This window comes from Lontra canadensis, unplaced genomic scaffold, assembly GCF_010015895.1.
Source record: "Lontra canadensis isolate GAN:19392208 unplaced genomic scaffold, GSC_riverotter_1.0 scaffold1, whole genome shotgun sequence".
In the NCBI taxonomy this organism is placed as follows: domain Eukaryota; kingdom Metazoa; phylum Chordata; class Mammalia; order Carnivora; family Mustelidae; genus Lontra; species Lontra canadensis.
Genome location: NW_022630995.1, coordinates 18,604,087 through 18,618,807, shown reverse-complemented (window position 1 = coordinate 18,618,807; position 14,721 = coordinate 18,604,087).

Sequence of the window (14,721 nt, the reverse complement as noted above, 5' to 3'; positions counted from 1 at the left end):
TATAACTAACCTTTGTATTCTTAATGGTGAATATATTTTTATTTTATAATAAAAAAATACTCTTGAAAAAAATTAGAACAGAAAACCACAGTGATCACATTCAGGTTGGAAGTCCCAAGGTGAGGAAGCTGCATGATTCATATGCCCATGGATCACAGGAACTAAAGAGGAGAGAACATTACAGAGACAAGGTGTAACACTGATTTTATAAAATCCCTTGCTTTTACTAAATACTAAATACTAAACCATATTTCTGAACTAGCAGTCCCAATATTAGTGGCTTGGTTAAATGATGTGCCACCAAAAATTATTTTTATAAAGTTTAAACAAACAAACAAGTTTCTTTTCTGTTAACATTTTTTCAGTTTCTGCTGCATCGTAATTCTTGCTGTGGTGTAAAGTAGCCACAGTGACATCTATTCAAAGAAAACCATATCATTTATTAACATCGCCACAGAACACAGTTTGGGAAATATTAGACTGGTCTTACGTTGTAGATAGGGAAAATTGCCCTTAGGAATCTTATTCTTATCGTATTCATTCTGATTTAAAGTCTTAGAAAGAAAGAAGAATGAGGCCAGAAGGAAAATACCATTTTTCCCCTGTGCAAAAACAGTCCCAGATAAGGATGCAAACCAATTCAGCCTAGATACCCAACATCCAGGTTGCTAAATCAAATCACAGAGAAGCAAAGCCCTAAGCCAAATAAACAAATCTCTAGTGATGGAGTCACAGTGACTTTGACAGCAAATCTGGGAGTATTTATGAATAAAAGAAATTTTCCAGTTCCAAAAATGACTGAAATGCCTAGATTCACCAGTGTATGGGTCCTAACTGATAGACATCAACTCTCTGATGATAAATGGAAGTTTATTCAAACTGTTTTAGGTGTTAAGGATCTTCTGATTGCTATATAGTTATGAAATGATAGTGATTTATGAGAGAATTGTGGTATCTTTAGCTTCTAGATTAATCTTAAAATATAAAGGAATCATTTCCAGTTTAAAGATAAACTAAAAAGAGATTAAATCCTCTGCTCTCAACTCAGGTTTAGTACTAGCCTGAAAGCACGAAGATAGACTAACAGCCTTGAAAATCCTTGTGATCAGTCTTCTTCTACGATAAAACACACTGGTATTTTGCTAATAATTGATATTCAGGTCAACTTTCTTTCTTTCTTTCTTTCTTTCTTTTCTTTCTTTCTTTCTTTCTTTTTTTACTTCAGCTCTTCCCAGTTTTTTAACGTGATGAGTACTAGTTGAGAAAAAAAATAGATGTACCCTTAGAACTTGAAATTGAAAGAATTAAAAATGCTCTAAGATCTCAAGCAACAAAATCTATATAAAACAAGCAGTTTTGGTGAAACTACAAGTAGTTGCTACAAACTACAAGTAGTTGCTACAAGAGTAGCTTTGGTGAAAATAAATCTAGGAACTGTCTGTATATGACTGATATGTATAGGAACATTAAAAAACTTAAGCAGAGCTAAGTAATATCTCAGGAAAGCTAGATTGTAAATTCCAAGTTCAAAAAGTGGAAATCATAGGATACCTGAGTGGATCAGTTGTTAAGCGTCTGCCTTCAGCTCTGGTCATGATCCCAGAGTCCTGGGATCGAGCCCCGCATGGGGACCCGTGTTCAGCGGGAAGCCTGCTTTTCCCTCACCCACTCCCCCAGCTTGTGTACCTTCACTTGCTGTGTCTCTCTCTTTGTCAAATAAATAAATAAAATCTTTTTTTTTTAAATGTAAGTTAAAATATTTAGAAGAAGATTTGATGAAGAGGAAATTAATAGCAGAAGATAGGAAAATTATGCCAAATTAGGCTCAATTTTGCAATGTTTAAAAGTACTATGCAGGTAAATCATAAAACAGGGTAAGCATCACTCATCAGTGGTCACCACGCCCAAAGAACTGTACCTCAAATCATGTAGTCTATTAGCTCTGAGTCCGTGTATAATGATCCATCTTTCCAGTACCACAATGACTTGTCACAAACAACAAGACATGAAGACAAAAAGCAATTCAGTGACTGGAAATGCTGGTTTCCTATGGTAATGTAACATGTTTCCCAGTCCAGTGTATAAAAAAGAGACACAATAGCAATAACTTTTACTCATTCTTGTTGTGACTTGCAGTTTCTCCAGTTCTTGACAGAATTTTTTCCAATTACATTGAGAATGTCTCAATAGCTATCTTCAAGTGTTCATGAGCAATTCTAATTCTCTTCAGTAACCGTGTGACCACACCATTTGTACATTATTTGTTTTAATTTGCCCCAGTCATGACTATGGTCACTACTTCCTTCCTGCTGAAAGTTGAGAAGACATTTCACCCTCCTTTAAAATGTGTTCCACAGAAGCAGAGCCTGAGTTGAGGATTCTTCTTTGAGTGGTATTTTGGGATGGTGCTTTTACCAAGAGTGGGATGAAAGAAGCAGGACTGATCAGCGGGTGAGAGGGAGGCTAAGAAAGGATGTGTCTCAGCTGGTGACGAGCTTCCTTCTGATTCTACAATGAAGTTCTGAAATTTAAATTGCACCACAAAGGTAGCCCCCACCTTAAGGCAAGAAGATGCCCTTTTGAACACTCATGTTGAAGTCATTGGCCAAGGTCTACTTGCAGGAAGTAGGGGGGAGGTATCTTCTGTTTGGCCAAAAACAATTTTTGGGAGAATGGAAGAGCAATGAGTTGTTTTTAGCCAACACTCAGAGCAGCAGGAAGATGGGTGTATATGATGGCAAAGGAACCCAGGTGAGGTCCCAAAAATACCCATTTCTTATGTAACTTAGATCCGCTTGTTTGTCACATAAATGTATTTCATCTGAGGACAGCTTCTCTAGGATTACGGTTAATCTCATTTTCTGGGAAAACTTACAAGAGAAAGGCTGGTGGGATGAACTACGTCACCTGCTGCAGCATCTGGTCCTGAACCCATAATCAAATCATCTTCTTCTTCTCTCATCATTTCTAGGTTCTCTTGCTCATTTTCCGTTTCTGATTGTCAGAATTTCTTGTTTGCCTTGTGAGATGACCCTGACTACCATGCCTGAGGGCTCTGAGCCCTTGGTTATCATGCCTTTCTCAGACAATGGTTACTGTTATAGCTATGACCATTTTCAGTTGTAGCTATAGAGATGTCCCAGTGTACAGTAGCAACTATGTCTCCTCATGATGATTAGGACCAATTATCCCTGCTGGTATGTTAGAGGTAACATAGAAACAAACAAACATTTCTTTGTTTACTGGTCTACTGGCTTGTAGTATACAGAGACCACATCTTTAGGTTTAAATCCAGTGAAAACCTGTGTCCTCTAGTGGAGTAACTCCTTTTGCAAATCAGAATCTCAAGATCTATAGAGCCTGAAGTTGCAAAGATGAGAATCTCAAATTCCTAAATAGGTCAGGAGGAGAAAAGGTAAGCCACTCTTATTTCCCATACCAATGTATTCTAACTATTGGATACACAGCTCCATACAGTGTTAGTCATTAGTTAATGGCTATCAGTTTAAGATGTCTCATAGGACAGCACCCAAGCATCTCTGTGATTCATCACCAAGCTGATTCTATTAGCCAGTAGCTTTTGGATAGTGTGCTATGTGGATTCAATGGACAGAGTTCATCACAACAACATATTTGTATAGTGTAAGTCTCTCAGTCTAAGGCAATATTCTACAAAATCCTGCATTGTTGGATCAGATACCATGAGCCCTTAATGTTGTGGAGGGAGGAACCGAAGGGGAAAAAAGTAAATCTGTATCTAGATCACATATAAATCTCAATCAGAAATACTTTCCTCTTCATAATGTGTAGAGACTGATATAAACCATTTGACTCTAAGTCACTAGTTTGTCTCCTCAAAGAATGGTGCCATACTGTGAGTTCAATGTTTTTTGTTATGGACAGGTTAATGTTCAGCCTTGATGAGAGGGAGCCAATGTTGCCAGGTCTATGCATAGCATCCTTCACTGCCACCACAGGGTACTAGCACTAAGAAGGTCAAAGACAGAATCTGACTGATAGCTACTAACTGAAACATTTCATTCACCTAGGTTTTAATGGTTTTAATGCCTCTTCTGCAATGGATTCTCTCTGGTAGGCATTAGGATGTACTACAAAGAGCCTCACACTTTCTGCCTACTTATATGGGTCTATCTGCCTGTTGTTTCTCCAGACCTTCTTGTCCCAAATCTTCCAATCTTGCTCTTTCCAAGCCACTGATCATAAACTAAGAAATATGACACTGCTCATGTGTCTGTACAGACGGTTGCCTCAGGCTATTAATCTCTTCACAAAGAGAGGATGGGGTGCCACTCTTCAGAACGCAGTATGTACTTTCAACCAATGGCAATTGTGTGGTGATGTGCCCCAGTAATTAGAACACATGGGTCTGGAAACCAAGAGTAAGAAGTTGAGGTGACCCAGATGGAAAATTTGTTTCCAGAAAGCAAAGAAAAGAGTTACCATACTGGCGGTAATTGATCATGATCATAAGTTACTGCTCATCTGCAACTGCATATTAGGAACAATATGGAATATGTTTGGCAACTCTAAGGTAAGTGACCATCTGTGAGATTAAATGAGATAACACTTAGAGCAATTAGGGAATAAGTGTCTAAACCAGTCAACAGGAGCTGAAAGAAACACCAAAAGCATCTATTACCCCCCACTCCTACTGCTTCTAGTAGTTAGGAAAAAACTGCTTTCCAACAGTTCATCCATTTCTGTCTGGTACAATCTCTTCTGCTAGGCATTGCCTAATGCTCCTGCCTTTGATATATCACCACTTCCCCAGGGAACAGCCCCATCAGTGAATACCTCCACCTCTCCCCTCCAGATCCTATATAATCACCTCAACAAAACACAGCTCCCTCCTCATGATATGCCATCACTTTTTAAGGAATAATTGATTTTTCTGACATGTATTCCTGCTCCCACTTCCAATATTGTTGAATCATGGGAGATCTTGAGAAGTGAAAGCTCTGTTAGGATCTTTGACTACAGAGAGAGAATGTCTCTTCCTTTTTCTGTCACACTCTCTTAGGCGAGAACTTACACAGCATGGCCATGGTCCCCAACATTTTCCATTATCTACTCAGAGCTCTTTTGACTTAGGATTTGGACATGAGTTCATGGAACTTTGGATGAGGTTTAATTTATGTGACAAACACATGATTCTTCTTAGAATCATTACTTCTATTTGAGAACTGAAGCTAACTCCCTCATCTCTTAAGAGGTGTTTTTTTCCTAGAAGACTTCTCTGTCATACAAATAAGATTCTGGAAACTCCACCTGTTCAGTCTGTCTGTCTGGTATTTCTAGATGTACCTAAATCCCAAAAGGAAATATTGCTTCAGCTTAAGCCAAAACAGTATATATAATATGGTGGATATTCTAAGTCCAGTGTCTTCTAAATCTAATTGTCTTATCTGCCTCCCCAAGTCTGGTCAGAAGCCCAGTGAAGACTGAGTTTACACCCTGAACCTCCATGAATTTGCCAAAGTATTGCCATGCCACTAGGCCTTTCTGGAGACTGCAAATAAGGTTTCTCCTCAATGTACTTCATTATTGTTTCATTTCCTTTCTAAAACAAATACATTTCCAACTCTCCTGGGCTGGTTTTTTTTTTTTTTTTTCATTGTATTCTTACGAACTACATTTTTATCATTTTTATTTGATTTTATAACAGATGCAGAATATGAACAGCAGCAATGATTCAGAAGCTCCCGAAAACAAAATGCAAAGGTTGTAAAACACATGCTACATATGCTTTATAAACATTTTCATTTCATAATTGTCTCTATGAAGATCTAAAATGTTTGAATCATGCTTGAGGTTGATAGGATTCAACAGACTTAAAATTGGTGGGGGGTTTTTTTCTCTGCTTTTCAAATGTTAGATTTGCCATCACCTTATCTCTCCACCTACCTACTCTTCATATATAAATATAGATACAGATATAGATATAGATATATAGATATCTGAATATATAAAATCTTTAGTAAAGATTAAAGCAATAAAGTAAATCAGGTAATAGATTCAAATACTTCTGGAAAATAGACATAATTCATTTTTAGATGACTTTAGGTATAAGACTTCCAATAATTTGTTTTCAAATGAACAAATAGTATATTTTGATAAACAACAAAACAAGCATAGTTTCTCCTATCAATCTTTGGTTTTAACCTCATGACATACAATATTCTTGTGAATTGAAAATTATTAAGGCTATAAAGGAAAGAAAATAATGTTAATATTTTAGACTCACATTTCATCTCTCAACTCATTGAAAAATATCAGAAATGTATTTTTCTGTAGAGAGATGTCATGAATATTTCTGTGTGCAAATAGAAGAGAAGGCTCATGCTATTTTAACATTTGTTTGAAGTCTGAAAACCTGAGTTCTATTTACAACTCGATTAACATAATCAGATAAGGGCAAACTTTTCACTTATCCTTCCTGGAGTTTCTATATCTGTACTATAAAATAATTTCTGTGCTTAATTACAAGAGTAACAGTATGTTCTTAAAGTAAGTTTGGTACTTTAGAAATACAGCATGTATTTCTGGAGAACGTGTAGCAGTGTGGTATCGAGCACACATTTCACAGCCACAGTTCTAAGTTCAAATAACAGCAAAACCTATACAACCTTGAACAAATTATTTATTGTTACTCTCCCTCAGTTTCTTCACCTACTAAGTAAGGAAAACATTAGTACTCATCATGTAGGGTAGCTACAAGGATTCACACTGTCATTATAAAGCTTTTCGAAGAGTAGTTGACAAATAGTAAAAGACATGTTTGTTAATAAATACTACTCAGGTAACCACCAAAAATTTAACACTGCTTAATTTGTATACATAGCTAAAATAATAGAAACAAACCACCATCATTTTAAAAATACATAAAATAAATACACCAGTAGCAGAAATAAAACAAACAAACAAAAAAAAAGTGTGAGGATTTTTGTTGGGTTTTGTTTTGTTTTGTTTTCTGGTTTGGGAGGAATTTTTGTGTGTCTGTCAGCTGCTAAACCACAAATTATATTGTTTCCATCTCTGTACTGTAAAGAATGGTCTCCCAAGTTTTTACCTTGCCTTAGATTTTTTTTTAAAAATTGTTGAAATGGTGAAAATCAAATCTATACATTTTATTAACATCGATTTATCTTTTAAAAACACTATAGAATTCTCTAGGCTTCCTAAATAATTTCAAAATAGTTAATAGAAAAATCTAATGTTTTAGGCAGAGAAGAATGTGAAATTTTATTGGCAGTGTGGAGCTTAAAGTTTAACTTTCTTGCATCCCTAGGACCAAGTATGTCATTGTGACTCTGTGCTGAGAACTAATACCTAAGCATGAGTGCTATGTGAGATTTTTTAAAATTTAAATTACATCACAGTTAACTTACAACATTTTATTAGTTTCAGGAGCACAATACACCAACTGAACAATTCTATACATTACTCAGTACTCATCATGATACATATACTCTTAATACCCTTCACCTCTTTCACCCGTCCCCCTCCCCTCTTGTAACCATCAGTCTCTTCTCTACAATTAAGAGTCTGATTTCTGGTTTGTCTCTTTTTCCTTTTTTTGTTTGTTCTGCTTTTTAAATTCCACAAATGCGTGAAAATATAATGTACTTGCCTTTCTCTGACGGACTTATTTTACTTAGCAGTATACCTTCTAGAGGCATCCATGTTGTTCCAAATAGCAAGATTACATTCTTTTTTTGTGGCTGAGTAATATTCCACCACGTGTGTGTATGTGTGTCTGTATGATGTTGATGTTGGCCATCTCGACAGGTGTGAGGTGATATCTCACTGTGGTTTTGATTTGCTTTTCCCTGATGATGAGTGATGTTGAGCATCGTTTCATATGTCTGCTGGCCTTCCGTATGTCTTCTTTGGAGAAATGACTGTTCATGTCTTTTGCCCATTTTAAATTAAATTATTTGTTTTTTTGGCATTGGGTTGTGTAAGTTCTTTATGTATTTTTGGATACTAACCCTTTATCGGCTATGCCATTTGCAAATTATCTTCTCCCATTCAGTAGGCTGTCTTTTAGTTTTGTTGACTGCTTCCCTTTCTGTTCAGAAGCTTGTTATTTTGATATACTCCTAGTAGTCTATTTTTGCTTTTGTTTCCCTTGCCTCAGGAGACACATCTAGAAAGATGTTGCCACGGCCAATGTCTGTTCTCTCTTCTAGGGTTTTTGTGGTTTCAGGTCTCACGTTTAGGACCTTAATCCATTTTGAGCATATTTTTGTGTATGGTGTAAGAAAGCGGTCCAGTTTCATTCTTTTGTGGGTAGCTCTCCAGTGTCCCTGACACCATTTGTTGAAGAGACTGTCTTTTTCCCATTGCATATTCTTGCCTCCTTTACCAAAGATTAATTGACCATATATGTAATTGTGGGTTTATTTCTGGGCTCTCTATCCTGTTCCATTCACCTATGTGTCTATTTTTGTGCCAGTACCGTACGGTTTTATTACCACAACTTTGTAGTAGCTTTGAAATCTGGGATTGTGATACCTGCGGTTTTGTTCTTCTGTTTCAAGATTGTTGTGGCTAGTTGAGGTCTTTCTTTGGTGGCTTCATGCAAATTTCAGGACTCCCTCTTCTAGTTCTGTGAAAAATGCTCTTGATATTTTGATAGGGATTGCATTAAAACCGTAGATTTCTTTGGGTAATATAGACATTTTAACAATATTTGTTCTTCTAATCCCTGAGCATGGAATATCTTGCCATTTGTTTGTGTCATCTTTAACTTTTTCATCAGTGTTTTGTAATTTTCAGAGTACATGTCTTTCACCTCCTTGGTTAAGTTTACCCCTAGGTATTTTATTCTTTTTAGTGCAATTGTATATGGGACTGTTTTCTTAATTTCCCTTTCTGCTGCTTCATTATTAGTGTGTAGAAATGCAACAGATTTCTGCATATTGATTTTGTATCCTGTGACCTTACTGAATTCATTTATCAGTTCTAGTAGTTTTTTGGTGGAGTCTTTCAGGATTTTTATGTATACTATCATGTCCTATGCAAATAGGGAAAGTTTAACTTCTTCCTTACTCATTTGGATGCCTTTTAGTGCTTTTTCTTGTCTGAGTGCTGTGTTAGGACTTCCAGTACTAAGTTGAATTATAGTGATGAGAGTGAACATCCTTGTCTTGTTCCTGACTTAGGGGAAAATCTCTCAGGTTTCTACCATTAAGTAGGATGTTACCTATACATTCTTCATATATGAACTTTATTATGTTGCAGTATATTCTCTCTAAACCTATATACTTGAGGGTTTTTATCCTGCATGGATGTTGTACTTTGTCACATGCTTTTTCCACATCTATTGAAATTGTCTTAAAGTTTTTATTGTTTCTCATGTTGATGTGATGTATCATGTTGATTGATTTGCCAATATTCAATCACCCTTACATCCCAGAAATAAATCCCACTTCATCGTGGTGAATTATTTTTTAAAATATATTATTGTATTCAGTTTGCTAATATTTTGTTGATGATTTTTGCATCTATGTTCATCAGAGATATTGTCCTATAGCTCTCTTTTTTTGTAGTGTCTTTATCTGGTTTTGGTAACAAGGTAATACAGGCCTCACAGAATGAAATTAGAAGCTCTTTTTCCTCTTCTCTTTTTTGAATAATTTGAGAAAAATAGGTATTAACTATTAAAAGTTTTTTTATTTATTTGACAGAGAGAGACACAGTGAGAGAGGGAACACAAGCAGGGGGAGTGGGAGGGGGAGAAGCAGGCTTCCCACTGATCAGGGAGCTGGATGCAGGACTTCAGCCAGGACTCTGGGATCATGACCTGAGCCAAAAGCAGATGCTTAATTGACTGAGCCAGCCAGGTGCCCCTGTTGAAAGTGTTTTGATTAGTGTTTCAATTTCATTGCTTACAATCGGTCTGCTCAAATATTCTATTTCTTCCTGATTCAGTTTGGGGAAATTATATGTTTGTAGGAATTTATCCATTTCATCTAAGTTGTCCAATTTGTGGGCATGTAATTTTTCATATTTTCTTATAGAACTTTATATTTCTGTGGTGTCGTTATTCTCTTTCACTTCTGATTTTATTTGAGACCTCTCTTTTTTTTTAAATGAGTCTGGCTAAAGGTTTATCAGTGTTGTTGATCTTGTCAAAGAGCCAATTATTAATTATTAACAAATTATTATTTGTTTTTAGTTTCTATTTCATTTATTTCTGCTCTAATCTTTATTATTTCCTTCCTTCTACTAAATTTGGGTTTTGTTTGTTCTTCTCTTTCTAGATCCTTTAGTGTAAGGTTAGGAAGTTTATTTGAGACTTTTCTTACTTTTTGAGGTAAGCCTGTATTTCTATAAACCATCCTCTTAAAACAGGTTTTGCTGCATGAAAGACTTTGGAACACTGTGTTCTCATTTTCATTCATCTTCATATGTTTTTTATAATTTCCTTTTTGATATCTTGGTGGGCCCATTCATTGCTTAGCAGCATGTTATTTAACCTTCATTAGTTGTGTTCCTTCCTGATGTTTTTTCTCATGATTGATTTCTAGTTTCACAGGTTGGTGATTTTAAAAAGATGGATGGTATGACTTCAATATTTTTTAATTTGCTGAGAATTGTTTTGAGACCTAACATATGATCTATCCTGGAGAATATTCCATATGCACTTGAAAAGATTATGCATTCTGCTGTTTCAAGATGGAATGTTCTGGATATATCTGTTCTATCTATCTGGTCAAGTGTGTCATTACATTGTGTCTTTGTTGATTTTTTATTTTGGATGATCTATCCATTGATGTGAGTAGGGTGTTAAACTTCCCTATTATTATATTACTATCAGTTACTTCTTTTATGTTTGTTATTAGAGGCTTTATGTATTTCAGTGCCACCATGTCAGGTGCGTTATCATTTAGGATTGTTATATTTTTTTGTTGCATTGTTCCCTTTATGAATATGTAGTGTCCCTCTCTGATCATCTTAAAATTTTTGTTTTGAAGTCTCTATTTTCTGATGTAAGTGCTGCTACCCCAACTTTATTTTCATTTCCATTTGCATGAGAAATGCTTTTCTATCCCTTCACTGTCAATCTGCATGTGTAATAGGTCTGAAATGAGTTGTAGGCAGCAAATAGATTTTTTTTTTTTTAAATCCACTGTCATCATATGTCTTTAGACTGGAGCATTTAGTCCAATTCTATTCAAAGTAATTATTGATAAGTATGTATGTATTGCCATTTTGTTATTGTTTAATTGCTTTTGTGGTTCTTTTCTGTTACTTTCTTTTGCTCTTTTCTCTCACAGTTTGCTGGCTTTTTTTAGTACTATCCTAGATTCCTTTCTCTTCATTTTATTTATTTATTTATTTATTGCCTTTCTATTACTGGTTTTTGATTTGTGGTTACCATTAGATTTATATATAACATGTTATGCATATAGCAGTCTATATTAAGTTGATGGCCGCTTAAGTTTGAACTTATTCCTATTCCTCCTCCACCCACATTTTAAGTATATGGTATCATACTTTATATCCTTTTATTTTGTGAATCCCTTGACTGATTTTCATAGATATACTTAATTTTACTGCTTTTGCATTTCTTACTTTGCTTCCTCCTACTTCTAGTCTTTCCTTTCCACTCAAAAAGTCCCCTTTAACATGTGCTGTAGACTGGTTTAGGGGTCATGAATTTCTTAAACTTTTATTTGTTTGGTAAACTCTCTCTCATTTTATGGAAAATCCATAACTCCTATTATGAGAGATAACCTCCTTGATAGAGTATTCTTGGTTGAGGGTTTTTTTGTTTTGTTTTGTTTTGTTTTTTCCCTCAGAGTACTCTTAACATATCATGTCACTTCTTTCTGGCCTGCAAAGTTTCTGCTGAGCAGTCAACTGATAGCCTTATGGGGTTTCCCTTGAGTGAACACATTTTGAAAGTTCTTTGCATCTAAATATTTTCTCAAAGTTTGGTAGTTAATAATTGAAGAGGCAGTGACTATTTGCTGTCTTCCTTTATGTTTTTTCAAAGTATACTAATTATAAATTTATTCCAAAATAATTTTGTTGTGTGAAGTTGCTGGATACATTCTATGTCAGGAAAGTTTTCAGGATAGTTCTCATTAACTTCCTTATCCAGCACTGGACATATAGACATTGAGGTATTAATGATAAAACATTTTCACTTTACTTATGAATTGGCAGGCCTTTTAAAATACAAATATTTGGTACATGAAGACTAAATAGCATCCTTCTAAAGAATGAATGGGTCAACCAAGAAATAAGGAAGAATTGAAAAAACTCATAGAAACAAATGATAATGAAAACACAACGATTCAAACTCTGTGGGACACAGCAAAGGCAGTCCTGAGAGGAAAATATATAGCAATACAAGCCTTTCTCAAGAAAAAAGAAAGGTCTCAAATACACAACCTAACCCTACACCTAAAGGAGCTAGAGAAATAACAAGAAAGAAACCCTAAACCCAGCAGGAGAAGAGAAATCATAAAGATCAGAGCAGAAATCAATGAAATAGAAATCAAAAAAATAATAGAACAAATCAATGAAACTAGGAGCTGGTTCTTTGAAAGAATTAATAAGATTGATAAACCTTTGGCCAGACTTATCAAAAAGAACAGAGAAAGAACCCAAATAAATAAAATCATGAATGAAAGAGGAGAGATCACAACCAACACCAAGGAAATAAAAACAATTATAAGAACATATTATGAACAACTCTACGGCAACAAATTTGACAATCTGGAAGAAATGGATGCATTCCTAGAGACACATAAACTACCACAACTGAACCAGGAAGAAATAGAAAACCTGAACAGACCTATAACCAGTAAGGAGATTGAAACAGTCATCAAAAATCTCCAAACAAACAAAAGCCCAGGGCCAGGCAGCTTCCCAGGGGAATTCTACCAAACATTTAAAGAAGAATTAATACCTATTCTCCTGAAACTGTTCCAAAAAATAGAAATGGAAGGAAAACTTCCAAATTCATTTTATGAGGCCAGCATCACCTTGATCCCAAAACCAGACAAGGATCCCATCAAAAAAGAGAATTACAGACCAATATCCTTGATGAACACAGATGCAAAAATTCTCACCAAAATACTAGCCAATAGGATCCAACAGTACATTAAAAAGATTATTCACCATGACCAACTGGGACTTATTCCAGGGCTGCAAGGTTGGTTCAACATCCGCAAGTCAATCAATGTGATACAATACATTAATAAAAGAAAGAACAAGAACCATATGATACTCTCAATAGATGCTGAAAAAGCATTTGGCAAAGTACAGCATCCATTCCTGATCAAAACTCTTCAAAGTCTAGGGATAGAGGGCACATACCTCAATATCATCAAAGCCATCTATGAAAAATCCACTGCAAATATCATTCTCAATGGAGAAAAACTGAAAGCTTTTCCACTAAGGTCAGGAACATGGCAGGGATGTCCATTATCACCACTGCTATTCAACATCGTACTAGAAGTCCAACAGCAATCAGACAACAAAAAGAAATTAAAGGCATCCAAATAGGCAAAGAAGAAGTCAAACTATCACTTTTTGCAGATGATATGATACAATATGTGGAAAACCCAAAAGGCTCCACTCCAAAACTGCTAGAACTTGTACAGGAATTCAGTAAAGTGTCAGGATATAAAATCAATGCACAAAAAACTGTTGCATTTCTCTACACCAACAACAAGACAGAAGAAAGAGAAATTAAGGAGTCAATCCCATTTACAGTTGCACCCAAAACCATAAGATACCTAGGAATAAACCTAACCAAAGAAGCAAAGAATCTATACTCAGAAAACTATAAAGTACTCATGAAAGAAACTGAGGAAGACACAAGGAAATGGAAAAATGTTCCATGCTCCTGGATTGGAAGAATAAATATTGTGAAAATCTCTATGCTACCTAAAGCAATCTACACATTTAATGCAATCCCTATCAAAATCCCATCCATTTTTTTTTTCAAAGAAATGGAACAAATAATCCTAAAATTTATATGGAACCAGAAAAGACCTAGAATAGCCAAAGGAATATTGAAAAAGAAAGCCAAAGTTGGTGGCATCACAATTCTGGACTTCAAGATCTATTACAAAGCTGTCATCATCAAGACAGCATGGTACTGGCACAAAAACAGACACATAGATCAATGGAACAGAATAGAGAGCCTAGAAATAGACCCTCAACTCTATGGTCAACTAATCTTCGACAAAGCAGGAAAGAATGTCCAATGGAAAAAAGACAGTCTCTTCAACAAATTGTGTCGGGAAAATTGGACAGCCACATGCAGAAAAATGAAATTGGATCATTTCCTTACACTACACATGAAAATAGACTCAAAATGGATGAAGGATCTCAATGTGAGAAAGGAATACATCAAAATCCTTGAGAACACAGGCAGCAACCTCTTCGACCTCAGCCACAGCAACTTCTTCCTGGGAACATCGCTAAAAACAAGGGAAGCAAGGGCAAAAATGAACTATTGGGATTTCATCAAGACCAAAAGTTTTTGCACAGCAAAGGAAACAGTTAACAAAACCAAAAGACAACTGACATAATGGGAGAAGATATTTGCAAACGACATATCAGATAAAGGGCTAGTATCCAGAATCTATAAAGAGCTTAGCAAACTCAACACCCAAAGAACAAATAATTCAATCAAGAAATGGGCAGAAGACATGAACAGACATTTCTGCA